General features: G+C 44.8%; 1 protein-coding gene across 11 annotated transcripts in view; it reads right to left on the reverse strand.

Moving 5' to 3' along the window:
* robo2 (roundabout, axon guidance receptor, homolog 2 (Drosophila)) overlaps window positions 1-26082 on the reverse strand; it is a 284651-nt gene that overhangs the window by 128445 nt on the left and 130124 nt on the right. The gene's annotated exons all lie outside the window — the stretch shown is intronic.

Raw genomic sequence — 26082 nt, forward strand, 5'->3', positions numbered from 1 at the left:
CACTAATTGCGCACTGGAACAGGATCATGTTTAATATTAGAATCCATTACGCACCGGCTGTTGCAAGCGGAGGCAAATGAATTAAGACAACACATTATTTACTCGTGCACAGGGCAAATGGAGACTGACAGCACCGAGAAGGTTGACACTCAACATGGCAGCTGTTACACACATCTGTTGGCTCTCGTTTCTGCAGCGCTCAGCGGCCCTTTGATACTACTGTAGCTGCTCCTGTAATTAGTTGACTTTCCTGTTTCTCTGCTCGGCCAAATCTAGCTGCAGTGGGCAACACAAAGAAATGACGGCACTGTAGAGTCCAAGGTTGAGAGCAGCTTCTTTCAATGGGAGAGGGGATTAAGCTATTAGCTGTGGCCTTAAAACAAGGTCAGCAATATGGTAACATAAAGGGAAGATCAGGAGAGTGGCAACATGCGAACAGCATATCATTTGTCAAACACTCCTAATTGTGATCAAATTCAGTGTTTTTTACACACAGGTTTTGTATTTGCTTATATAAAATTGTCTCTGCTAATTAATTCAATCTTCATTCCTCCGAAGTCTCAAAATGTAAAAAAAAGAGGAAATAATTATAAGAAATAATCATTTAAAAAATGCAAGGACAACATTTGTAAAGTATAACAGTGACACATTTATTTCCTCACCCTTGCCTTCCTTTCACAAGTCCCTAATGAGCATGTCGCTGGCAGAATTAATTTCGTATTGTTTAATTGATTCCCAAACAGCTCCCATCCATCATGGGGCCATTCAATATATTTGTCTTTTAATCTCTGTAGGCCCTCATCATAATTCTATAGCACAGGCCATTACACACAGAAAGAGGGCTCAGACAGTGCTGTGGGAATCTTTAACACTGCCCACACACAAATGCTGACACACCAACACATATACTGTATATCCATATATATTTAATTGATGTTGTATTAAATATACATCCAAACAAGCCGAGGAGTTGCTGCTGCAGTGGTACCCACTCCAGCGATGAGGGCTGGTGCACCAGGGAGTGCATCTAACAACTGTTAAACATTAATAATTCCTGGTACATCTCACAAGCTACTGTAATATTCACCAGAGCTGTGAGAATCCAGAGTAATTGGGAAATGTGGATGTCTCACTATGTAGTTCAAGCTGATTGCACTTCCTAATGTAAGGAACCCCTGAATATGTACTGTGGGCATTTAACTACCAAATAAACTGCCATGTTGAGTAAACACTTCTCTTCTATTTCAAGAATGATTTAGTTCAAATGGTTGTACCACTATAGTGTAATGAATATTTAGTTGTGAAAGAGCAGTACATAATATTTACTAAGCTGTTCAGCTAAAATGAATAATGCTTACTTGGCTGGCTGTGTCACAAAACAGTAATGTTGATTCGGCCACGAAGAGTACGGATTGCTTGGCTGTGCAACAGAATAATGGCTCCGTCCTCTTTAGATGCAGGAGCGATTGTGAGGGCCTCGTCATGTATCAGCACCCACTGACGTGCCCATCCCAGGGGCGACCACTGCACCATGTCCCGTCCCTGACACGCCAACATAATGAATGGCCCGGCTAATGAAGGTTTACTAATTGATTATGGAGAAAACAGAGTATTACTCACCCAATGATGGCAGCTCTGAGGGGTCCTGAGACACTTAGTCAATGCTCTGTTTTTCCAGCCTGTCCAGCCCAGAGGGCCTTAATATCGACCTTCTGACCAGTATGGACACCTCGTGTAGGATGAAGTGCATTACTTTTATAATATTTCATTATCCTCTTACACGTTTTATTACAGCGATCATCGCATATTCTTTTTTTGTCCATGCATCCATTAACATTAATTCAGCAAATTAATGTGTTGTACATCTTGCTGCAGGCATACACCAAACCCAACCAGGTGTATCTGCCAGTGATGAGAGTGAATGGGGATTTTCAAGGCTTTACACTCTAAAGCTGTTGTTCAATGAAGCAGATAGAAGCTGCTAAGGTGGGAGGTGTATGTAGTGGGCCATTGTCTTTGATTAACTAATTAGTAGACATTATCAAGACTAAACAGAAGTCATTACCAGTGGGCTTTTAGTGAGGAGGCACTCATTTCCCAACGGACCTCCAACCACTGTCTCTGCCCAGGCCACCACAGCCCAGGTCACTTATTAAATCTATAACGACTAATTTTGCTTTTTAAATGAAGCTCTAATTGACTTTCGTGTGAAGAAAGCAATGCGGCTGATCCAGCTTGTATTATCAGATCACTGATTGAATCACTGATTGAATGGGAATTGGTGGTCTGCTATTGGGTTTCCAGACAATGAAAGCTAAGATACAGAGATTGCTGATCCGACTGCTGATGCTTTCAAACACACACTCATTATCATACACACACATTAATATATGCTCAGCGGGATTTCAGACTAGCAATTTCTTGGTTTTATTGTGCTGTCCGTCATGTTTCATGTACTTTATTCATTTCATTCTTTGAAGAAAGGTAACTTCCATAAGTCTGATGTTGAACTGCAGCTGAAGAGTTACATATTCCTGTACCAGCCACCACGTGCTACAGCAACAGCGGGGCAAGTTGAAGTCAGAAAAGCAGCAGAAATTACATTTTGTGTTCATGGCATCTCAAAAGAAGTGTTTGACACTGCAGATTCAGTGGGTTGAATATGCTCCCCATTGCCATCTTCTATCGAGCTCAGGCAGAGTGTCCTCCGGCTCACAGGCAGGGGCCGGACCATAATCAAGGAATTATCATAATTCACTCTAATCATAAGTGAAGGAGGGCAAAATGACTGAAATTAAACTCTGGATTACTGCCTCAGACTGCAGGGATGTTTCAGTAACTGCTATTTTCTGCCAGTGTTTTAAATATATGTTTACCGTACTCGTGCCGCCAATTAAAACACTAAGTCAACGGGAGTGGCACAGGATTACTGGAAAGCAACGCACACATGCACACACATCCCGGTGAGGATTTATGCTGTTGGTGTGTAACAAGAGGTGCTAAGGCTGAGTGATGTGATTGCTCAGAGTGCTGTATGGCTGCGCTCCCAGTCTGGGGCCTTAGTCAGTTCCACTGCAGAGGGAGCAACATGCTGGGAGAAGGAAGGAGGCTAAATAAAGGCCTGGTCAGAAAGGGCCGTTCTGGTCTAATTGAGTCCTTTGGGCCGAGGGTCCACTGATCAGAGACTTGTTACAGGAATCCGGTTTCATGGTTTCCAAACAATGAGATTTCAGAGAAGGGATTTGTAGTCCTGTGGGATTGCTTCCTAACCTTTTCTGTGATGTTTGAGGTTCTCTCTTGGTTGTCTGCCCCTGTGTTCCTCTGTTTGAAATCGGATTACTATGACAATATGGAAACACTCCGGTTGAGCTCAGCAAGTGGTATTCACATATAAAACATTGCAGTGATGCTGTGAATACTGTTTGATGCATACAGTGTGGACCTTTTGTTAGATGACTAGAGCATATCTGGCTGCAATATGGATATATCTCTTAATGCCGACAATCAGAGCTTTCCTCCCCATTGAACAATGATGCACGGGCTGAAGAATCAAAGATCTGAGTCAGTGTTCTGAGGTACCTTAAACTTTATTCTGTCTTGTTGTCCAAATGATTCATTATAACTATATATTTCATAAAGTTGGATTGTACTGCACTCAAGAAAGACAAAAGGTAACCCATTTAAAATATGTAATGCATCAATGCTAAAGTTGTTAAGATAAACTACAAGGTTTAAACAATGCACAGCTTTTGTCAAAGATAAACCAAGTGAGAAAAAAACACTACAGAGAGAAAAGTTCATCAGAGGACCCTGATTGTAGAACAACAAAGTTACAACGGCCCAAATGAGAAACATTCACAGCATCCACAAAGAGATTCCCGAAAGAAAGGTCTGTTTTCTTGCTTGCTTATTCTCCCTTTCACTCTTTATCTCTCTAAACAATCCCCGGGAGACAGAAAACAACAAAGACAAATGACTTTGGCCTTTTAAAGAAGCGTCAAACCTGTCCCTCCAGTGAGCCGGGGATCCACAGAGGTGTCCGCGTTTCTTGTTCACCCCCTGCAGGGGCATTAACTAGTGGGGGATCTAGATGAGCTTCCTGTGGAGCAGGAAAGGCCAGGACAAACAGAGGCGCTGCGCTGGTTTTAATAGGCGCAATGCCCACTCAAGTGTAGCAGTTCATAAATTAGAGAGGAGTGCGAAGAGAGGAAGATGGGAGACTGAGCAAACACACGTAGCAAACTCATGACAGAGAACCGACTGCCCTCTGGACCATCACTCACTTTGGGATAATGTAACAGAAAAAGAGAGGAAGGCAAAGCAAGATGAGATGTGGAATCTCATAAAATGATAGTAATTTACCAAGGCTTCAGTGAAGAAAGCACAGGAGCCTACCAACTGCTTGAGATGCACATTCAAAGCTATCAAACCCTCAAGTCTACGCTTTTGTTATGGTTTAGAGAGAAAGCGGTAGGGAGGAGGGAAAAAGGGGGACAGCCACAGAGCCTCGTCCACCTGATGCCACAACGCTGCCTTGCACAGCTTCCTTTTGTAGCCCAAAGTGTTGGACAGAGGAGTAAGGCCGACACAAAGAGCAGACAGGACTCTCTGCAGGACACTCTTTGTGCCATGGCCGCTCACAGGCGGAAGGACAAAGCCGTCAGCTGCCTGGACACCTCGTTAGGCCGCTCCCCGCAGCTCTCACATGGCACGGGGTTGACTGCAGCCCTCACGCTGGGATCGGCTCACCGCTACAGTGAAGCCTTAGCCACAAAGAAATACACACATGCACGCAGACAATGTGTAACTGTGGAGCGTCAAAGACCAAAGGAGAAATACAGTGCTATAAAACACACCTGTTCTGTAGAAGCTTCAAGGCCCTCCTTTCAAAAGCCTCTTTCATGGATATTTGCTTAGGTTGTTAAAGCTGATCTTTTCAGATGCAGTCCACAACAAAAGCGCCTCAAGCCTGGTAGAGACGGCTGGGGGAAAGGGATGAGGCTCCCTTTACTTCTAATGCTCTTTTATCTTTTTACCCTTTAGAATATAGATTAAGGCTTTTTACTGAGGTTAGGTGGGTGTTGACTATATCAATGAGTTACATGCAGACCTATATTTATAGAGTCAATCGGACCAGAGCAGAGGAGAGATATGTCAATAGAGAAGTACACACTGTAGCAAACTGTATATAGTGTACATACACTGATACACACTGATACCAATTATACTTTATATTGTGGCAGTGTCTGTTCTTGATTGGATTATTAAGTCATCAACATTTCAGCATGGCTGTCAGATATGAGTTTAGAAGTAAATGACACAAAATAGTATATGACAGCTGGAAAAAGCAAATCCAAAGACCTTAAATTGATGCATGCATGCATGTCATTTGCAAAGGAATAAATTGTTTTGACATTCTGAGGTTCCATCATGTTTCCACTCACAAGCTTCCAAAGGCTGTGTGAGGCTGTTATTACTTTCACCAATAGGCGCTTCCTGTTAGCATGCCCTGGAATATTAAGTAGGCATAGTGCTTAGCTTGCTTAGACCAAGGCAAATAAATATGCCAGAATTAGTTCCAGCTTCATACGCCTTCAAAATAGGATCCACCAGTCAAAACAAGCCCATTCACCACACTTCAACTCGTTCAGGCTACAAAGAAAAGCAAAGCAAATGTCATATTGAAACAAATAAATAAATATATTCTGGAAGCTTTGTGAGGGTGCTATACATAAATGCAAAGCGAAATAACAGCCGCTATCAGGGATAAACGTATATTGCAGAAACAGCCACACTGTATTTATGCCACACATATGTATTATTACAGTGCATACATATAATATGAATATGACATTGCAGGGTATTATTCAGATCGTGCCATGCATGCATTAGTTTTATTTTCCCTGACTCTCTGTGACTTGCTTAACTGAATAATTTTGAAGAAGCAAAAATAAAATTCAATCAATAAGTGAGTTCGATCAGACAGATCGTAAAGAACCACTCAGGTCTCACAATCAATCATCAGATGATACCATATGGGGCCATTTTTTAGGTGATGTAGTTCCTCTGATGTTTAATGTTTTAAAATACTACAGTCGCTCCCTTTTTGGGAAACAAGTTCTTCATCACGCTGATAATGGCAACAAACGTACTTTCGCATTGCTGTTTGTGTTGCTGCTGTACATAGTCATGGTGTATATTCGAGATACAACATGTAGTAATTTATTTATAATGAACTGACAATGTTTTATCCCATTAAAAGTTAAACTGATGTCATCTCAAATTCTATGAAATGACACACCCTTAATGTATACAGAAATCAAACAACCATCCTCCCCCACCACTCAATCACGGCAAGCATAGTATTTCCAGCCATTACAAGGGATGATGTACCAGAAGGTAGCAATCAGTCAGGCCCGCTTGTGGTCACCTCCCATGTCTGTACATCCATTCCCCTTCAACATCTGTGGACTCATATGTTACTGTGCTTCTACCTGTCACTGTCTGTCCACAACCCCACCAACCACACCACACATCAATCAGCCCACCCCTGCTGCTTTTTAATCTGTTCCCACCCCCAAGGACAAGGCACGCTTCAAAATTACAGTGAAGAAAGGTCACCCCATCCAATTAGAACATCATCAGGGATGCACACTAGAGGGTCATTCCCTGAACCCTTGTAGCACATCGTAAATCCTACACTTCCCGAGGAGGAACACCCACTCTGGCAGCATTCAGAATGACTGACTGATAGCAGATGAAGAAAATGAGGTGCAAGGATGCATCTTTAACTATAATGGTGGACACGACTGATGTAGATTCTTTTTGGATTGGTACAAGGTGTAATGGCATGTGAAAGTGTCACGATAGGTTTATTTCCTGAAGATGATCAATGTTATCATCAGTCCATGTATTGACCCTGTGACGACCCAAGGCCCAGATCAATCAGGTCTGCAATCAGGATTAGATCAAGCTGCCCTATGCATTCTCTCATCACTCTAGGAGCCTGCTATTTGCAAGGGTTTAGCCCCATAACTGGACACACATGCAGGCAGGGAAAGGGACCGGCCTTCTGGAACGAGAGAGAGATTTTTTGGATTAAAGGGTCCAATGGGATGTGCCATGTGGAGACCATTGTCTTAGCTTCGGCAGAGGAAAATAAGCTAATGAGAGCAGGGTAGATGGAGAGATGGAGAAAGAAAGAGAGGTTGGGTCAGTGAGCTTTGAGCCTCGTGTTGGTTGATCTAAGCCAATTAGAGACACGCTGACAGCTCAGCTACATGTTCATGACACATCTAGACCACGCCGTCGCTCTGAGCCCCAGCACCCCGCTGTACAAGCTTGACTTGGACCCCAACACGCCCTTAACACTCCCCCCAAAATAACCCCCTACCATAACTCTCAACACTCCAGACACAGACCAAAGCCAAGGGAGAGCAGAGAGTATGTTTAAAAAAAAAAAGACAGTCCTCTACTCTTCTGGCCTGCTTCCTCTGCTCTCCAGAAGGAAGTGGCCAGTCAAGCAGAGCTCTCTTTCTTGCCATGGTTGGCCAATTCTTTTGACATCTGACGTTGTTGAGAGTTGCTGTGACGACCTGGCAAGTCCACTGACCTTTGCCCCAGCGGTTCAAAACTTGTGAACCCGAGACGAGAGTAATCCAAAAGGCTTGATGGGGGATATGTGAAGTGAGGAGTTCCAATTGAAATGGGGGGGTTGGTTCAAATGACCACCGGCAGCTGTCATTGCTGTGTTGCCTTCTTCCTGTGAGCAGATACTGGTGCAGAGCCTTCCTTGTGTATACGAGGGGAGGTGGTGGGCCACCAGGTTGTGGGTTGTCAGGGCTCCAGCTCAGGGCTTGTGATTAATGAGACAGGGCATCGCGCCACAAGGAGCTCAGCAGCACGTGCCACACTGGTGGTAACAACAACAACTCTTGACACAGTGTGTGGTAGTGGAGCCAGAGTCAAAACAGTTCAATAGTTAGACCATTATATTCATGTGGACAAATCTACACTCATCACCAGACATACACATGACTATATATAATATATATTGCGCAGATGTCAACGGTTCCGTGGCACAGCCATTACGCTGAAATAGGCAATGTTTCCTTTAATGCATCTTCTCATTCACCCATGACTGAGTGTTGTGTTCCGTGTATAGAGCTGTGTGTTTGTGGGAGCCCCCAGTGGCGAGTGATAATAGCGCAGCTTTATCTACAACAGGAAATAGTCATACAGGAAGTTGTGTCAGTCAGTTGGGAAATTACATGTGGCAATCCAGTTTTTGTTAGCTCCACAATCTGGCTTCATCCATCTTCTGGAGACTCGTTAAGCGCATTGTCTGTAAGTAAATATGTTAGTCGAAACTATATTAATGTAGAACGGTGTTTATTTCATAATTTGATCGTATTTCTTACCTTTTATTATGCAATGTTAAACTGCATCTGCACCACTAGGCCTAAGCTAACGCCTCATGTCAATGACAATGTAACAGTAATCCGCTAGCGTATTAGCTCGTTGTTAGCTTAGCCTCTTTAGCATATTAGCTCGTTGTTAGCTTAGCCTCTTTAGCATATTAGCATTTAGCTAAACTCTTGTTTTCTCTTCAGTTATAACATAGATTTGTTAGCCTTCTAAGTTGTCTAACTAGTCTAGCATGACTATAGCATGGTAATTTATGTTGTGTTTCCGTATACCTGTCATGTATACTTATCCCATTGCAACTGTAAAACAATGTATTTTCTTGTGTGTTACAGTTTTACAATAAAGAATATAAGAATATTCAAGAGCTTCAGTAATCTCCAATTCAGAATCCCGTTCTCCTGGAATTATTCGAAGTTCATGTTTATGCTGACTGAATAGCTAGATTCCAGGAACATCTAGTGAGAACAGTACAGTAAAAAGACAACATTACAACAAGCTCCACACATCGGAGAGCATCTACGTGGAACCTCAGCTATCTTAAACAACATTGAGCCACCTTTCACCTCAAGATGAGTCATGCAAGTTCCAAGACTGTCGGGGACAAAGCGGAACCTACGAACGACAAACTCAACGAGGAAACCCGGTCTCTACAAACCCGTTCAAGGGAAAGCGGTTCATCCCTCAGTTCAAATGCCATGCTTGCCGTCGCAAGAGCACGAGCAAAAGCCGAAGCAGCTGAAGCCAGAGCATCCTATACTCAGCGGGAGATAGCTTTAAAGGTTGAACAAGCCCGTATACAAGCTACACTTGAAGCACTTCAGGTAGAGAAAGAAAGGGACGCTGCTAAAGCCGAATTGGAAACCCTGGAAGCTGGCCTAGTTGAGAGTGATCTAAGATCTGCAGCCAAAAAACCTATCCCTCTCTCACCTCTAAAACGGCTGCAACATACGGAGGAATACGTGAAGGAGCAGTCACGTATTAAGTCATCACACCATTCCAATATGGACGAAGCCCCATTTCACACACCATATGTGACACGCCAATGGCAAACTGGACTTCCACGTGATGATCAAGGCAGCCTTCCCATCAAAAACAAGCATGGGGTCTCACACATAGGCGAACAGCCCTCCAATCAACACCAGTCTTCTACTCACCCACATGGGGCCTTCGGCATAAATCCACGTATTTCAGAGTACGACAGAACACCTACCAACCACGATCTTGCCAAGTGTCTGGCTCGCAACCAGCTCCTCACAACAGGCCTAAGCACCTTCGACGACAAACCAGAGAACTATTGGGCCTGGAAATCGTCTTTCAAGAGTGCCATTGCTGGATTAGACCTTACAGCAGGAGAAGAGCTGGACCTCCTCAGTAGATGGCTTGGCAGAGAGTCTTCAGAGCACGTTCGCAGGCTCAAAGCAGCGAACATCAGATGTCCGCCAGCTGGACTAAGTATGGCCTGGGAGAGGCTGGAAGAGACGTACGGCTCACCTGAAGCCATCGAGCGAGCTCTCTTCTCCAAATTAGAGCGTTTCCCAAAACTAACAAACAAAGAACCACAAAAGCTCCGTGAACTCGGAGATCTGTTGCTAGAGGTCAAAGCAGCAAAGCTGGATGGCTACCTACCTGGGCTAGCATACTTGGACACATCCAGGGGAGTTCATCCCATCGCCGAAAAGTTGCCCTATAATCTCCAGGAAAGGTGGATGTCATACGGGTCGAGATACAAACGTGATAACAACGTCAGCTTTCCTCCATTTCCTGTCTTTGTCGACTTCGTGCGCACAGAAGCTATGACACGTACAGATCCCAGCTTCAACTTCGCTGTTTCTCAAGCACCGTCAGAACCAAGAAAGGGCTCAGACAGGTTTACCAGAGCATCTGTATCCGTCAACAAGACAACTGTGTTCCCATCCAAGGAATACGGAGGTACAAATAAATCAGTTAACGACAACAAGCTCTGTCCCATACATGGGAAGCCTCATCCGCTGAAAAAGTGCAGAAGCTTCAGGGAGAAGACCATCGAGGATCGCAAACAATTCCTGAAAGATCACTCCATATGCTTTAGATGCTGTTCATCCACAGAACATCTCGCAAGAGACTGCAAAGCGGAAGTACAATGCGGAGAATGCCAGAGTGATCGTCATCCGTCAGCCCTCCATCCGGGTCCCCCCCAATGGACATCCAGGCCCTTCACCTCTTCTCCAGAGCATGGCGGGGAGGAGGACAAGGTCACCGAAGACGTCACCGCTAAGTGCACGGAGGTATGTGGAAGAGGAGTTAGCGCAAGAGCATGCTCAAAGATATGTCTCGTCAGTGTTTACCCTGAGGGGCACCATGAGAAATCAACGAAAGTCTATGCTATACTCGACGAGCAAAGCAACAAATCTCTGGCGAGGTCAGAGTTCTTCAGTGTCTTTAACATCCAAGGTGGTGAATTTCCATACACGCTGAAAACATGCGCAGGGCTCAAAGAGACAACTGGACGAAGGGCCCATGGTTACGTTATAGAGTCAATCGACCAGAAGATCAGTCTTCGTCTCCCTACACTCATTGAATGTAACCAGATCCCCAACAACCGTTCAGAGATTCCAACCCCTGATGCAGCTTTGCACCACAATCACCTGAGGAAGATGGCGGACGAGATACCATCCCTTGATCCGCAAGCAGAAATACTCTTGTTGCTTGGCAGGGACATCCTTAGAGTCCATAAAATCAGGAAGCAAATCAACGGGCCACACAATGCTCCATTCGCCCAGAAGTTGGACCTTGGTTGGGTCGTAATCGGCGACGTCTGCCTAGGAGGGGCTCACAAGCCATCTGTAGTGAGCACGCTCAAGACTGCCATCTTGGAAAATGGCCGCCCAAGCTACCTGCAGCCCTGTGGCAGTCAAGTGCAAGTAAAAGAAAGATTTGGTCACGACACTATGCACCAAGCTTTCCCAGTGACTTCTTCAGACAGTTCACCCTCAACAATAGATGAAGAGAATCTGGGTCAATTCATCTTTCGTCGCACTCCCAGCGACCACAAATTCGCCCCCTCAATAGACGACACAAGGTTTCTCCGCATCATGGACAGTGAGGTCCATCAAGACAACTCCAACAGCTGGGTTGCTCCCTTGCCCTTTAAGACACCCAGACAAAGGCTACCAAACAACAGAGACTGTGCCTATAATCGTCTAATCTCACTCCGTCGGACCTTAGAGAAACGTCCCCAGATGAAGACACACTTCCTGGAATTTATTGAGAAATTGTTCAAGAACGAACACGCAGAGGTAGCTCCTCCACTGCAGGAAGGCCAAGAAGTCTGGTATCTCCCCTCCTTTGGAGTCTATCATCCGAAGAAGCCGGAGCAGATTCGAGTTGTCTTCGACTCTAGTGCAGCCTATCAGGGCGTCTCACTCAACAACGTGCTTCTCCGAGGCCCAGACCTGAACAACACCCTCATTGGTGTACTCATGAGGTTCAGAAAAGATCTCGTCGCAATAACAGCTGACGTCCAGCACATGTTTCACTGTTTCGTCGTGAAAAAAGAGCATAGAGATTTTCTGCGTTTCCTGTGGTATCGCAATAACGATCTCGACAGCGACATCGTGGAGTACAGAATGCGTGTCCACGTCTTTGGAAACAGCCCTTCCCCAGCCGTTGCCATCTATGGGTTGAGGAGAGCAGCGAGAGAAGAAGAAAACGACTTCGGCGGCGATGCAAGAAGGTTGGTCGAAAGAGAGTTCTACGTTGACGACTTGTTAAAGTCCTGCCCCACTGAGGGAGAAGCTATCAGTGTCCTCAAGCGAGCTCAAGAAATGCTCGCCGTTTCCAACCTTCGGTTGCATAAAGTGGCCTCTAACCGACAAGCCGTCATCGATGCTTTCAGCCCAGAAGATCGGGCCAAAGACATCCAAGAGCGCAATCTTTTCAGCGACGATATGCCACTGCAACGGACTCTAGGAGTGACATGGAGCATAACAGCAGATACGTTCATGTTCCAAGTGGCTGCTGAACAGAAACCCTTCACCCGGCGAGGAGTGCTTTCAACCGTGAATAGTATTTACGACCCCCTTGGTTTCCTTACCCCAGTAACTATACAGGGAAGGCTACTCCTCAGAGAACTCTCCATACAAGCTGAAGAATGGGATTCTCCCCTTCCAAAAGGCATGGAAGTAGATTGGGACAGATGGAGGGAGTCTCTTCAAGACCTTAAAGATCTCAAAATACCAAGAGCCTACACGACTATCTCAAGCCCTAATGCTCAGCGCAGAGAACTATGCATCTTTGCGGACGCATCAGTGAAGGCAGTTTCAGCTGTGGCATACTTGAAAGTAACCAACAATGATGGACGAGTAGAAGTCGGCTTCGTCTTTGGAAAGGCCAGACTAGCTCCAAAACCAGACCTTTCTATACCTCGGTTGGAGCTTTGTGCGGCAGTTCTCGCTGTCGAGATAGCCGACATGATAGTAGAAGAAATGGATCTGAAGTTTGACAGCATCGAGTACTACACAGACAGTAAGGTGGTACTTGGCTACATCCATAATCAATCCAGGAGGTTCTACGTTTTCGTGAACAACAGAGTTCAGCAAATCCATCAGTCCTCAGCTCCAGAACAGTGGCAGTGTGTGTCCACCGATCATAACCCAGCAGACCATGGGACTCGATCCGTGCCAGCGTCACTTCTGGGAAGTACAACATGGCTCACCGGGCCAGCCTTTCTCCGGAACCCGTCTTCACCAAAACCAGAACGTCAAGAGATCTATGACCTAGTTGAATCCATCTCAGATTCCGAGGTTCGCCCACAAGTTGTTGTTAACATCACTAACATCAAAAAGGACACTTTGAACACAGCACGCTTTGAGCGCTTCTCTGACTTTGACACTCTCATCAAGGCAGTAGGACACTTAGTCCACATCGCTTCGTCTTTCTCCCAAGCTAGACAGGTGGACACCTGTCACGGGTGGCACATCTGCCACAAGGGGCTTTCCAATGGGGAGACGGAGAAAGCTAAGATACTGGTGATCAAAAGTGTGCAACGTGAGTGCTACGCAGAAGAGTTCAGGTGTATCGAAACGTCAGGCAACCTTCCTATCAACAGCAGTCTGCGGAAACTACATCCCTTTGTCGACAGCACTGGAATACTCAGAGTGGGAGGTCGCATCAAAGAATCTCAGTTAAGCACAGATGAAACCAACCCCATCATTATTCCAGGCCATCACCATCTAGGAACCCTCATTGTTCGTCATCACCACCATGCTGTGAAACACCAAGGCAGGCATTTTACAGAGGGCGACGTCAGAGCATCTGGAATCTGGCTGGTGAGAGCTAAACGAAGCATCAGTAGTCTGCTCTCCAAATGCGTGACCTGCAGAAGACTTCGAGGGAAAACAGAGCACCAACAGATGGCAGATCTGCCAGCCGAGCGGCTACAGGCAGCACCACCCTTTTCATATGTGGGAGTAGATGTATTCGGGCCTTGGGAGGTGGTCTCTCGCCGTACCAGAGGAGGGCAAGTCAACAGTAAACGCTGGGCAGTGTTGTTTTCATGTATGTGTACACGAGCCGTGCACATCGAAATCATCGAAGCCATGAGTGCTAGCAGCTTCATTAATGCACTCAGAAGGTTTTTCGCTATCAGAGGGCCCGCAAAGCAGCTGCGCTCAGATTGTGGGACCAATTTCATTGGCGCATGCAGAGAGCTCGGAATGGATGGATCCCTCCCTGACCCGCATGGCGTGGAGAAGTTTCTGGAGGCACAGAAATGCATCTGGGTTTTCAATCCCCCTCATTCATCTCACATGGGCGGTGTATGGGAGAGGATGATCGGGATCGCTCGTCGTATCCTGGACTGCATGCTTCTGGAAGATAAGTCACGCCTAACTCATGAGGTCTTGACGACCCTAATGGCCGAGGTCAGTGCTATTATGAACGCAAGGCCTCTGATTCCTGTATCTTCCGATCCAGAAGCTCCCGTTATCCTCTCTCCTCTGATGTTCCTGACTCAGAAAGTCGGCGCTCCTCCACCTCCACCAAGCGACTTCAAGAAAGGAGAGCTTCTCAAGGCAGAATGGAAGCGTGTCCAAAGTCTGGCGAACACCTTTTGGACTAGGTGGCGCCGAGAATATTTGAGCACCCTGCAAGTCCGGCATAAATGGGTAAACAAGAGGCCTAATCTCAAGCAAGGAGATGTAGTCTTAATGAAAGATGCTCAAGCAAAGAGAAACGACTGGCCCACTGCAGTCGTCACAAAGGCTTTTCCGAGCCAGGATGGACTGGTGAGGAAAGTAGACGTGCGAGTGATCAAGGAGGGCAAGCCGAAGGTTTACTCCAGACCTGCGACGGAAGTGGTCCTTCTCCTGTCTCCAGAGGACTCTCAAGATTAAAGTAGTTGTAGAAATGTGATGTCCTGTCTCCAAAACCTCAAGCGGGGAGTGTTGTGTTCCGTGTATAGAGCTGTGTGTTTGTGGGAGCCCCCAGTGGCGAGTGATAATAGCGCAGCTTTATCTACAACAGGAAATAGTCATACAGGAAGTTGTGTCAGTCAGTTGGGAAATTACATGTGGCAATCCAGTTTTTGTTAGCTCCACAATCTGGCTTCATCCATCTTCTGGAGACTCGTTAAGCGCATTGTCTGTAAGTAAATATGTTAGTCGAAACTATATTAATGTAGAACGGTGTTTATTTCATAATTTGATCGTATTTCTTACCTTTTATTATGCAATGTTAAACTGCATCTGCACCACTAGGCCTAAGCTAACGCCTCATGTCAATGACAATGTAACAGTAATCCGCTAGCGTATTAGCTCGTTGTTAGCTTAGCCTCTTTAGCATATTAGCTCGTTGTTAGCTTAGCCTCTTTAGCATATTAGCATTTAGCTAAACTCTTGTTTTCTCTTCAGTTATAACATAGATTTGTTAGCCTTCTAAGTTGTCTAACTAGTCTAGCATGACTATAGCATGGTAATTTATGTTGTGTTTCCGTATACCTGTCATGTATACTTATCCCATTGCAACTGTAAAACAATGTATTTTCTTGTGTGTTACAGTTTTACAATAAAGAATATAAGAATATTCAAGAGCTTCAGTAATCTCCAATTCAGAATCCCGTTCTCCTGGAATTATTCGAAGTTCATGTTTATGCTGACTGAATAGCTAGATTCCAGGAACATCTAGTGAGAACAGTACACTGAGCATAACGCATATGAAATCTATGACTGACGGTTTGGGGGAGAAGAAGCAAAAAATGCAGAGATGGAGCATGACAGGAAGGAGTGATGGGGGTGGAGGGACACCCAGCAGGGGGTGGGACAGGACAGCCCTCCGCACATCTCACGTCTGCCACTCAAGAAAGTTAATGATGCCACGATCTTGGGCCAACCATCCCCCGTGTGCACGTGAGAAAAGAGACAGACAGACAGAGAGGGAACTGAGGGTGGTGTTGCTGGCACATAGATATTCAAAAGAGTATTGGGGGGAAGGGCGTGGGGGTGAAAATGGATGGTCCAAGAATATTTAAGACAATCAACACCCCAGTTGGCGACGTTGAGTGAATTTGAGATTAATGATATGACCCCCCCCTTTTTTCTTCCCAATCACATTGCTGTCTCCTGCCCTCATTTGCATCCTTTATCAAGTCACGTTATTTATTAAGGTTTATGAGAATCTTGGCTAATTTGATTAGCAGTCAGTTACTACGTCGTATTAGAGGTTTCATTGCATAAAGGGAGATGGGGATGGGTGTTTTGTCTGCAGGGCTGAAATGCTATCATCTACAGCCAGCAATTTAGGGGATAAGGGGGAAACGGAGGAGGGATGGGGGTTGAACAGTGGCAAGATGCTGAGGAGAGATAACAGTATCTGTTCTAGCACTCACCAAATGTAGAAGGATTGTGCAAGGTTTCGTTTCACCAAATATCTAACCGAGCAGAATATTGCTTCATGGAGTAAAAAATCCAACATACATGGTAAATGAAAGGGGTTCAATGATGTCAGAATACCAGTTTGTCATAAAGCAGGACATGAGTTAAATCCGGTTGCAATCTAGTTTTGAGGTTACTGCAGTTACAACAGAGCTTGAGTACTATAAGAATGAATAAGCTGACAGATGCTCATATCCCTTAGCCTGTAACTGAATTATCCAAGCTTTCCCTCCTCTGACACAGGAATAACCCTGCCTTCCTGGGCTATTTCTCCTTTCATACATCTCCCAATAACACAAGGGTAACTGTATTAGCAGTGCAAGCTATAGATGCTTTCCAGACTGCCAAATGGACCCTATGCAGCCCTGTTTCCAAGTCATGGGGTCAAATGATGGTCAATCGATGGTCAGTCCGAGGTCACATTCAGAGCTGTCCAAAGGTCAGCCTATCTGGACCCAGACTAGACTATCAACCCCCTGTACTCCCTTGACTGGAGCTAAATCATGGAGACAAGCATCTTCTGCTTGAAGTCTGAACATCTGATATGAAGAGCATTCTAAGATTTTCTCAAATGTTGAGTAGTGAAAAGGATTAATCATTAAAGGTATCATAAAAACAATTAACAATATGTCTGCAATATTTCTAAATGATAGTTCATTGTTAATTTTCCGGATGTTTTTAACAGAACGGGGGTTGTGTGCAAAAGGATAAGTGAATTACCAAAAACAGGCAATTAAACTAATAACACATTAGTTGCATAAACTAACAACCGACTAATTGCAGATGTATCCCACTCAACATGTTTTGAATACAATTATTTTCCATAACCTCCTGCACAGCCACAGCAGCCAAATCGATATTCATGAAGTGTCAGAGTTTTAATTCATGTGTCTGTTCCACATGAACACCACAGGGACCTTTAAAAGAAAGACAGGGAAAAAAGCTAACATGTACATTTCACAGTTAGTGCCTGGGCATGGCTTATGTTGGCCAATTAAGCTGTTCTTTTTCAGCTCCATTACAACGCGGCGTCTGGGGGTTAATTTTTCCCTTACTGTGCCATTTAGGCATCAAATGGGCAAATGTTCATCGTGCAAGTTGGACGAAAAAGAGGGAGTTTGGAGTCTGTTACAGAGTGTGTGCAAGGGTGTGTGTTCATTGGCATATGTGCCTTTGCAAAACTTGCCTTGTGTACCAGATCTTGTGTACCATACATCTATGGGCTGCTGTGCTTGTGTGCCTTTGTGTGTGGAGGCCTAATTTGCGCATGAAACAGGAGAGCGTTAATGGCTTTTAAAGATCGGTGGAGTCAAATGAGCACACTCATCAGTTAGCCACACACCCCTCGGTGATCACTCAGTGTCGTTAGATTTCATTTCCTATGGAATAAGAAGATCATTGTGGATCCAAGACAAATCCCTGCAATTACAAACACGCTTAGGATGATTCACTGCCATCATTTATGTCTCACTGGGTGGTGGGTACTGTTGTTTATGGCATTATTGTCAACAGCAATAATTGGAAATACACTAACAATGACAAAGAATTATTAGAATTTTACTCAAGCAATATCTTCCTTAATGCTATCCATTATGATTTTATCATCAGCACAGTAGGCAGAAAGATACAGAGAACTGCCCAGACGCCTACAGTATCTAAACACATACACAATGAAACACAGGCAAACATGGGAGGCACCTGCATGTTCGTTAATAGCTTTGCCCTGGACAGTGTAGAGCACGGGGGCCAGCAGCAAGATAACATTCTGCTTAGCATTTGAATAGGGTGTTCTGATTTCTATTCAGTTGGCCTTTGGCCATGCTAGTGCTTAAGTGGTCTGGGCGAGTCTGTCTTGTCTCTCTTGTGCCAACCAATGTGCAGGCTCATATCTGGCCATGTGAAATGTCTGTCTGTGTCCCTGTGTGTGTGTCTGTCCGTTTGGCTGGATGAGTGTCTGGATGGTTAATAATCAGCCTGGCTAGCTGCTAATCATCATCCCAGCTGCAGAAGCAGGTGGCCACACATACCACAGCTTCCAGTCTCATTCCCCATGTGATGTCATCTAAATGCACCTGGTCACAACGCTTTACACATAACTGAGAAAGCCAGATTCCCCCTACGTCCCCCCTATGTGTCTCTGCTGGTCCCGAAGATGAGAACCGTTGACATTTATTCTTCATCTTGTGAACTGGTGGCTGCTGAATGAACAACATTAAACTTGTTTGTCCCCTCCATCACCTCCGCCAAGCCTGGGGCGGATCCCAGAGCAGTCTAACAGGCAGAGGCAGCAGTTAGGACACACTCCACATTGAACTGGGAAGCCATTAACTCCGCAAAACACAAGGTCACCTTCAACACCACGACACAGCAGCCATCCAACTTCCTCTGCTGATAGGCCCAGTGGATGCAGCGGTGCAGTCATGTAAAGGTCAGGCTGTAAAACAGAATGGTACCACAGCTGTCTCACAAACCCCACGCTCAAACATTTGATCGTGTCACCCTTCACTTTTGAAAGTGATCAAAATGCTTTGAGTATCACTTTCAAACAGCAGGAAAGGAAATGAGAGAGGAAGGGAGTGGGAAGGGGGAAAGAGGAAAGAGAGTGATTGAGGGAGGGAGACGAAGAGAGAGAGGGAGACAGCAGAGACTGGATGATCAGGTTACAACTCTGGTCTGCAGCTGTTGAGGGCTCTGGTGGCTGATAGGTGTCCCTTACAGCAAATGTAATCCTAGCCAAACACAATATCTGTCCACGCCATCGGGAGATCACCAAGTCATAACACATCCGGGCCCACCATAACTCTGCTGTGGCCTAGGGCTATGGGAAGCCTGGTAACAGTTTAAGGGACTGTAAAAAAACAACTATTTTGGATTAAATCAACATAAAACTTGCAAGAAGGGAGGACCTGATTATGTTTTTCTTTCCAAGCCCACAAGGCTGGCAAAGTTCTACACTATGAACTCTCAACTTCCTATGGCCAGCTTGGAGTGTATCCCTGTATTCCCCTCTAGTCTCCTACTTCCTCTCCATCCACACAGTTCAGTTGAGAATGAAGCTGAAATGCTGTCTCCTATGTTCCCAAAGGGCTACTTTAAGCAGGGACTGCCATTAATGTTTGCACAACTAGAAAAACATCCACAAAATACATTTAGCTTAAGCATTTTTGTGGACATTTGTGTGAGTGTGTATGCGTATACTTGCTTGTAAGTGCAGAATAGCTCAGAACAACATGTATTCATTGGAGTGCCGGTGTGCAGTGTGACAGTCGTAACCCAAAATAAACTGGCTGCATCTTGGGTCTGGCTGAGTCATGACCCTTCCACAAGATCAATCCCGAGCAGTATTTGGCACCTTTGTGTTGCACAAAGGCATGTTTGTGTGTGTGTGTGTGTGTGTGTGTGTGTGTGTGTGTGTGTGTGTGTGTGTGTGTGTGTGTGTGTGAATGAATGTGTGTTTAAGGTTGTGTGTGTGAAAGTAACTAAGGAAATAATGGGCAATTGAACCAGGAACATCAGTGCAGAAATAACGCAACATTCCACATGCCAGAGGGTAAATCAATTCCAGCGACATTCGATTCAAACCCATATCAGCTAGCGCCTGAACTTCAGCGCTCCACCCTGTCACCTCCTCCCCGCTCCATATGATGGATTACCATCTCTGGCAGTCTCGGAGGGTCGGAGAAAGAGAGAGAGGAAGGCTGGTGGGGGAGGTCAGTCACTACAGGGACACATTCATCGGAGGGGAGCGTTGGGTTAAGGAATTATGTCTTGACAGAGATCTAGGGAGGATAGGAGAGGGCAAAGGGTTCTCCAGGGGTCAGAGGATCCAATCCTGACTGGACTCAATGGCAAGCCACCCTAAGAACGCAGAGTCCACAGGGATTTCACTCAGGGTCCCATTTTTGGATTCATTTTATTATCAATCACTACTCCCTTTGCCCACTTGTCAGCAAATGGAGTGGTATCAGATATAGTCATCTGAATGCTGCTAAAAAGCACACCTGTGCAGTCAATTAAAATAGACTTAGAGTCTAAATGTGTTATCTACACACAGGCAGAAGGACGGATTAATAGACTGATAAAGTTAGGGGTCTTCGGGAAGGTAATTTGATGATCAAATTAAATCTACTTGCTGAAAAATTGAAAGCTACATGGGGCTTGAATTAATTAGAACCATAAGTCAATATCAAAATAGAAATCAAAGAACTAACCACCCATGGAAGCAGGAGCCTCTCACCGTGTCTGTGTATTAAGGCTGATCAATATTCAGCCTGCAGACAGTTTTCAATAATTTACAGCTCAGTCGGCATCCAAAACTGTCTGATGAGAATAAAAGAAGTGGCAAGGCAGGGTAAGTTTACTTTATAGCTTGTCTGAATGTGTTCACTTTTTAAAACAATTCTGCCAAGCCGGTACAATTCAGCGACTCCATTTGAATGCACATTTTATATTTGAGTCACTGCAGAGCGAGCACCCACGGTTTAAAGTGCTGGGTGATGTGACATGTGAGGTTGGAGTGGGGCAAGGAGAGAAGTGTAGGCGAAACACTGCCAGGAGAGACAAAGCAATAGCCCTGCATTGTCAGAGAGGAGAGGCCATCAATAACAGTGTCACTATGAAGAGAGAAAGAGGGAGAGTTTGAAGGAGCGAGAGTAGGGTTTATAAAAGGAAACATAACAAAACCCGGTGCGACGGGTGCTTCATCTTGCCGGGCACTAATGGGCGTGAGAAGCGGCTGGCTCAGCATTCTGTGCTTGACGGCTCACTCCTCTTCTGACGGGCTATGGCATCCATGACGGAGCGCCACACACTTGTTTAATCCAGTTTATATACTCGAAGGTGAGACACAATGGTCGGAGTAGAGATGTAGAGAGTGAGAAAAAAGGGAAAGAAAGAGATGGTCAAAGGTCATCCCATACTTGGATCTTATTATGTGCTGCTCCTTCTCACCACACTTTCCATCTCTGTCCTCATGTCTCGCTGCACTACTCTATTATTGCTGTCATTATTCAGCTGTCGAGATCCACAGTTGATGTGTGCTCTATTTCCCATCTTCAACACTATACTTGTTCCCACTGAAGGTAAGAAGGTAACACAGATGGGCTTTTTTCCCTTGGTGGAGCTGGGGAGGTCAGAGCTGGGACACAAGGCCCGCTGAGGATAGTAAAAGTGTAGTCTCAGGACTTATGTGTGTGTGTGTGACAGTGAAAGGTCAGAGTGCTGGTAGCGACTGCAGCATGTTGCAATGATTTATCTTCCTGTTTAAATAACTGCAGGACAGTCTCCTTCTATGCATTGCAGGAGTCTAGTAGTGGCGGGAAACTTCTCATTTACTCTGGCCATCTGTGGCTAATAAATGTGAGAGAGCAATCTACATGCTGCTGTGGAGAGCTGGTGAGAACTGTGTGTGTGTGGATGTGGATGTTTTTGTGTGGCCATTGTGTGAGTAAATCCCAATAGATAACAACACCTTTTTACGGAGGTCAGCAAACTCCAGCTGCACGGACACAGAGCTGACACATTTAATCAGGGATTTCTCCACCCTCGCAGTTTATCGGGGGGGGGGGGTTATTTCTCCACCCTCGCAGTTTATCGGGGGGGGGGGGTTATTTCTCACACCCTCGCCTGCTCTCACCATCTCTCTTATCGCAGGGCCACATGTTCACCTTTTTCGGCATCTTGCTTTTTCTCCAAATCACTTAGCCTTTCTGCATATAACTCGGCGACCTTTAGCAACACATTTGAATATTCCTGGAATATTTACAAGTTAACTATCTTTCCAATATTGCAGCTCTATAAAGTGAGCCAAAACAGTGCCAAACATATAAAACACAAACAAACATATTTCATCAAAAATGAGACTGTGCTCAGTATTCAAGACTGCGTTTGATTTCCTAACTGTAGCATGCGTCATTAATGTGTTGCTAATGGTTGCATTGTTGCTGCTTCTTTCATTAACCTTCATTATTTCTCAAGGACTTCAGCGCAGATTAAACCTCAGCCTACCGGGGTTTGTGTGAGCGTGAGGGCAGGTGTTTGTGTACACTTTTGTGAGAGTGTGTTAGTGTCTGTTGATCGTGTGCTCACTGTCATTCCATTTTCTCATCTCTGAAATGGAGTAATGAGTCCAGATGAGCTTCTGGAAGGCTCTGCAGTGCCGCTCAGCCTGACTCCCCACCTGGCCGGCTCCTCCTGGCCTGTCCCTTTATTAGCTTCCCCTCATGCTGGACACAACAGGAACAGCTTGGTACCCTCCTCCTCTCTTCACCACTCACACTTCTCCCAACTCTATTTTCTTGCTAATTACCTTGTTGTACAGCACCAAATGCTACCTAACGATTCACCTAATTGCAGAAGTGGTACATTAGATGATATCAAAGGACCTTTTTAAAAGTCATCCAATCCCATTCCAAGCGGCATTTAGAACCAACCCAAGACATCTGTTTCATTTCTGTGTCATTTGCATTTTTAAAGGTTACAATCTGAGGGAAGCGGGAAAAGATACAGATCTACACCTGAAGATTATGTGTGTTGGTTCGTTAGCAATCCCTCTCTGACCAGATACATTACATGTAAATACACAGATAACAACCATGTCAGAGGGTCTGAGTCACAAGACTCAATTATAAGTGCAACCTGTTCACTCTCAACACACTCAACACACCCATGCTACATATCCACCTGGAAAAATAGGGCTAATTAACATGTTCCTTGAGATCCTTTCGCCCCAGGTGTGCCTTGTCACCCTTACATATACAGAGATATCCGCAAAGCTAGCAATTTATTCAGCAGCGGCGGCTGCAGCTAGCATTTTGAACCAGGCTTCACAATGATTTATGAACCTGCTCATTGACCTAGTTTATGCTGAAAAGAGAAAAGGGAGCACATCTCCTCCTATATGCGGCATATTCATCCCACGGAGCTGGCCTGCAGTCAGTTTTGGAGAGCATGGCATGTAGAATGAGATTAGAGCGTTCAGATACCCTGTAGGCAACGTGTTTACAAGTTTCCTATCTTCGGAAGTACAGGACAGTGAACAACACCTATAATGAAATGTGTTCCCAAATGCAAGCTATGTCCAAACATTATCCTCACACTCTTAGATAACAGAGGGCAGCTCATGCTCTTGCCTCCCCAGTTGTGAACAATATCTGTTCCACATCCAACACTTAAAGGAGACAAGTGGGAAGACTAGACCCAGTAACAGCACAAGTCCTCCCAATCTGGCCCACATTAATAATGCAGAGGCACCTCTCAGAGGCCTCTTCCCCCTCTTCCTCTCCACTCTACCTTTCCTCCTCTTACAGAGAGAGTGGTGCCCAGCTTGATGTCCAGCATGCAGCCGTGCCGCTTTGCTCAGTGCACACCGAGTTCAATCCATTTCAGAGCCGCAATTAAATTATCTCGCCAGGGTCCTGCTCAACCACTCGTGAACGGGAGGGAGCAAAGGTGTGTTCAATATGTGGGAGGGAGAGGGAGGGAGAAGACGAGGGATTTAAGGGGGGGGCATATCATACACACAATCCCAGTTCAGCATGGATATAGATTTAAATGCTGCTTTTTCCTGTGCGATTAGCTGTGGCTTAACAATCACTAGACGGATGTCAGGACCTGATAAAGCTAATCACTGCAGTAAGCCAATGCTGCGGGATTCAGTAGCCCACCCCACCTTCTGCTCCCCCAGCCCCACTGAAGACATGGCGAAAAAAGGAAACAGAGAAAGCCTAAGGCTCTAAACTACCCAGCATGGAGACGTCCATAACATCTATAATAGCCTTATATCTGGAAAAACTAAAAATATATAAAGAAATGGTTGTTGAAATGTCCAAGAAATTCATATATGATATACTTTATAGTATACATATCATTACGTCAGTATTTGATCTACAATTAAACAGCCTATACAACTGTATATTTCAGAGGATGTATAGTTATAAAGTGAGGGGGTGCACTCAAACTATGACAAAATAGCTCTATGGCAACAATAATGGCGCTGTGCTGATTCTGTCCATTCTGGTGCCTGAGGCCAGACACTTGATTGGTTCAGACTCCAATCCTGCAGATCAGCTTCCGGACATTCCCGCTTAATATCCTTTAAACTAGGCTACTTGTCATTAAAGTTGCAACAAGTCATTAAAATCTTATTGTAATACCCTTCAGGTATATTTCCTTTATTTTTCCTCGTGCCCTCAATGCACTCTATTGCCTCTAAACGCTATGATCCATCCATATTCAAAATGCTTTTATGAACAATATTCTACTTTGATAAAACCTCATTTCACTGTCTGTCATGACATAATCAAGTAAAATAGTGACTGTCCTTTTTGAACTGCACTTGACCCACCAGCACAACCATTTCCTTCACCGACACTCCATCAGTCAGGCCAAGACTGCTGTCATTCCCAAACATGTGCCTCAGGTCGGGTCAGGTCAATAGAAGTTCAATTGTGTGAGGTAATGTAGAGCCATTTTCGTTTTTGTTTTGTACGTAGAATTGGAAGATCGAACACTTTGATAAACAATTAAATGTAGATTGGGAGTTGGTTTAATTTTCTTTTTTTATGATTCTTTAATGTGGAAGGGTATTTGGGTTTATGTACAGTATGTGGCCAGTACAGTAAGTGGATTGATGAAAGGAGACAGAATAATGTCTTATTTGGAGCCAAGGATGTTTTTTTGACAGAAATAGCCATGGTACATTTCTTTATCCCCGTTTCCCAATAGTGTGGCTGGGGACTTTTGCCCTGGTCCTCTCTCTATCAAACCCAGTATTGCTTATAATACCAATCATTAGGGATGTCCCGATCACCTTTTTTTGCTCCCGATCCGATTCAGAACAGATAACGGCTGGTCATCCAACGCGATGAATTCAGCTATCTTGGCTGTTATTTTTTTGGCCTTTTCACTGTTCTGGGGCAGTTTCTCTTTCCTTTTAAAAGTCTCTGAAAGTGTCGGTTGTTTCAGTGCCGTTACCTGAGTGGCCGCTGTGTACTCGTCGTGTTGTTGTTGGTGTTTGTTTCTCAGGTAGCGTATTAGATTGGTCGTGTTGAACGTAGCTCTGTTCTTTCCACTACGCGGAACCTCCGCCTTGCAAACATTGCATCTGGCTGTTACACTGCCTTCGCTTTCAATTTTATAATACTTCCAAAGTCCTGACATTTTCTCTGTCCCGACTCCCGAGTCACCAGCTGAACGTAGCCTCTCGTTAGCTTACTGCTACTATTAGACACTGCGCCCACTCTGTTGATTTGAGAGAAATAACCAGGTCTGAAAACAAGCCCAAAAGAAGCAACACATACATGGTGTTGTGTAATTTTAAACCAAAACTAAGGCCTCAGGATGACTTTAAGACGCGAACATGGTCATTTTTGTTTTGTAACATTAAATAATAAAAATATTTTATATAAAAAAATAAAATAAAATAAAAATGTCCGATCCCCGATTTTTTTCTCCCGATTCCGATCTTTTTAAAATCACGTGATCAGCTCCGATCCCCGATCACGTGATCGGATCGGAACATCTCTACCAATCATAAATGTTTTCTTATTTCTTCACCTTCCTTATCCCCTTATCTGCAGGTTTCCTGACCCCTCACCTTAAAGCCATTCATGGAGACAATGCCTCTATTCAACCCCCTCTGCTCCTCGACCCATATTACATGAGAGAGGGAGAGATAAACTGAAAAGAGAGGCTTAAAAACAGTATGAGAGGGGGAAAATAAAATAGTCTTCATACATTTTTCATGAAT

The sequence above is a fragment of the Gymnodraco acuticeps genome, unplaced genomic scaffold, assembly GCF_902827175.1.
Source record: "Gymnodraco acuticeps unplaced genomic scaffold, fGymAcu1.1, whole genome shotgun sequence".
Classification (NCBI taxonomy): domain Eukaryota; kingdom Metazoa; phylum Chordata; class Actinopteri; order Perciformes; family Bathydraconidae; genus Gymnodraco; species Gymnodraco acuticeps.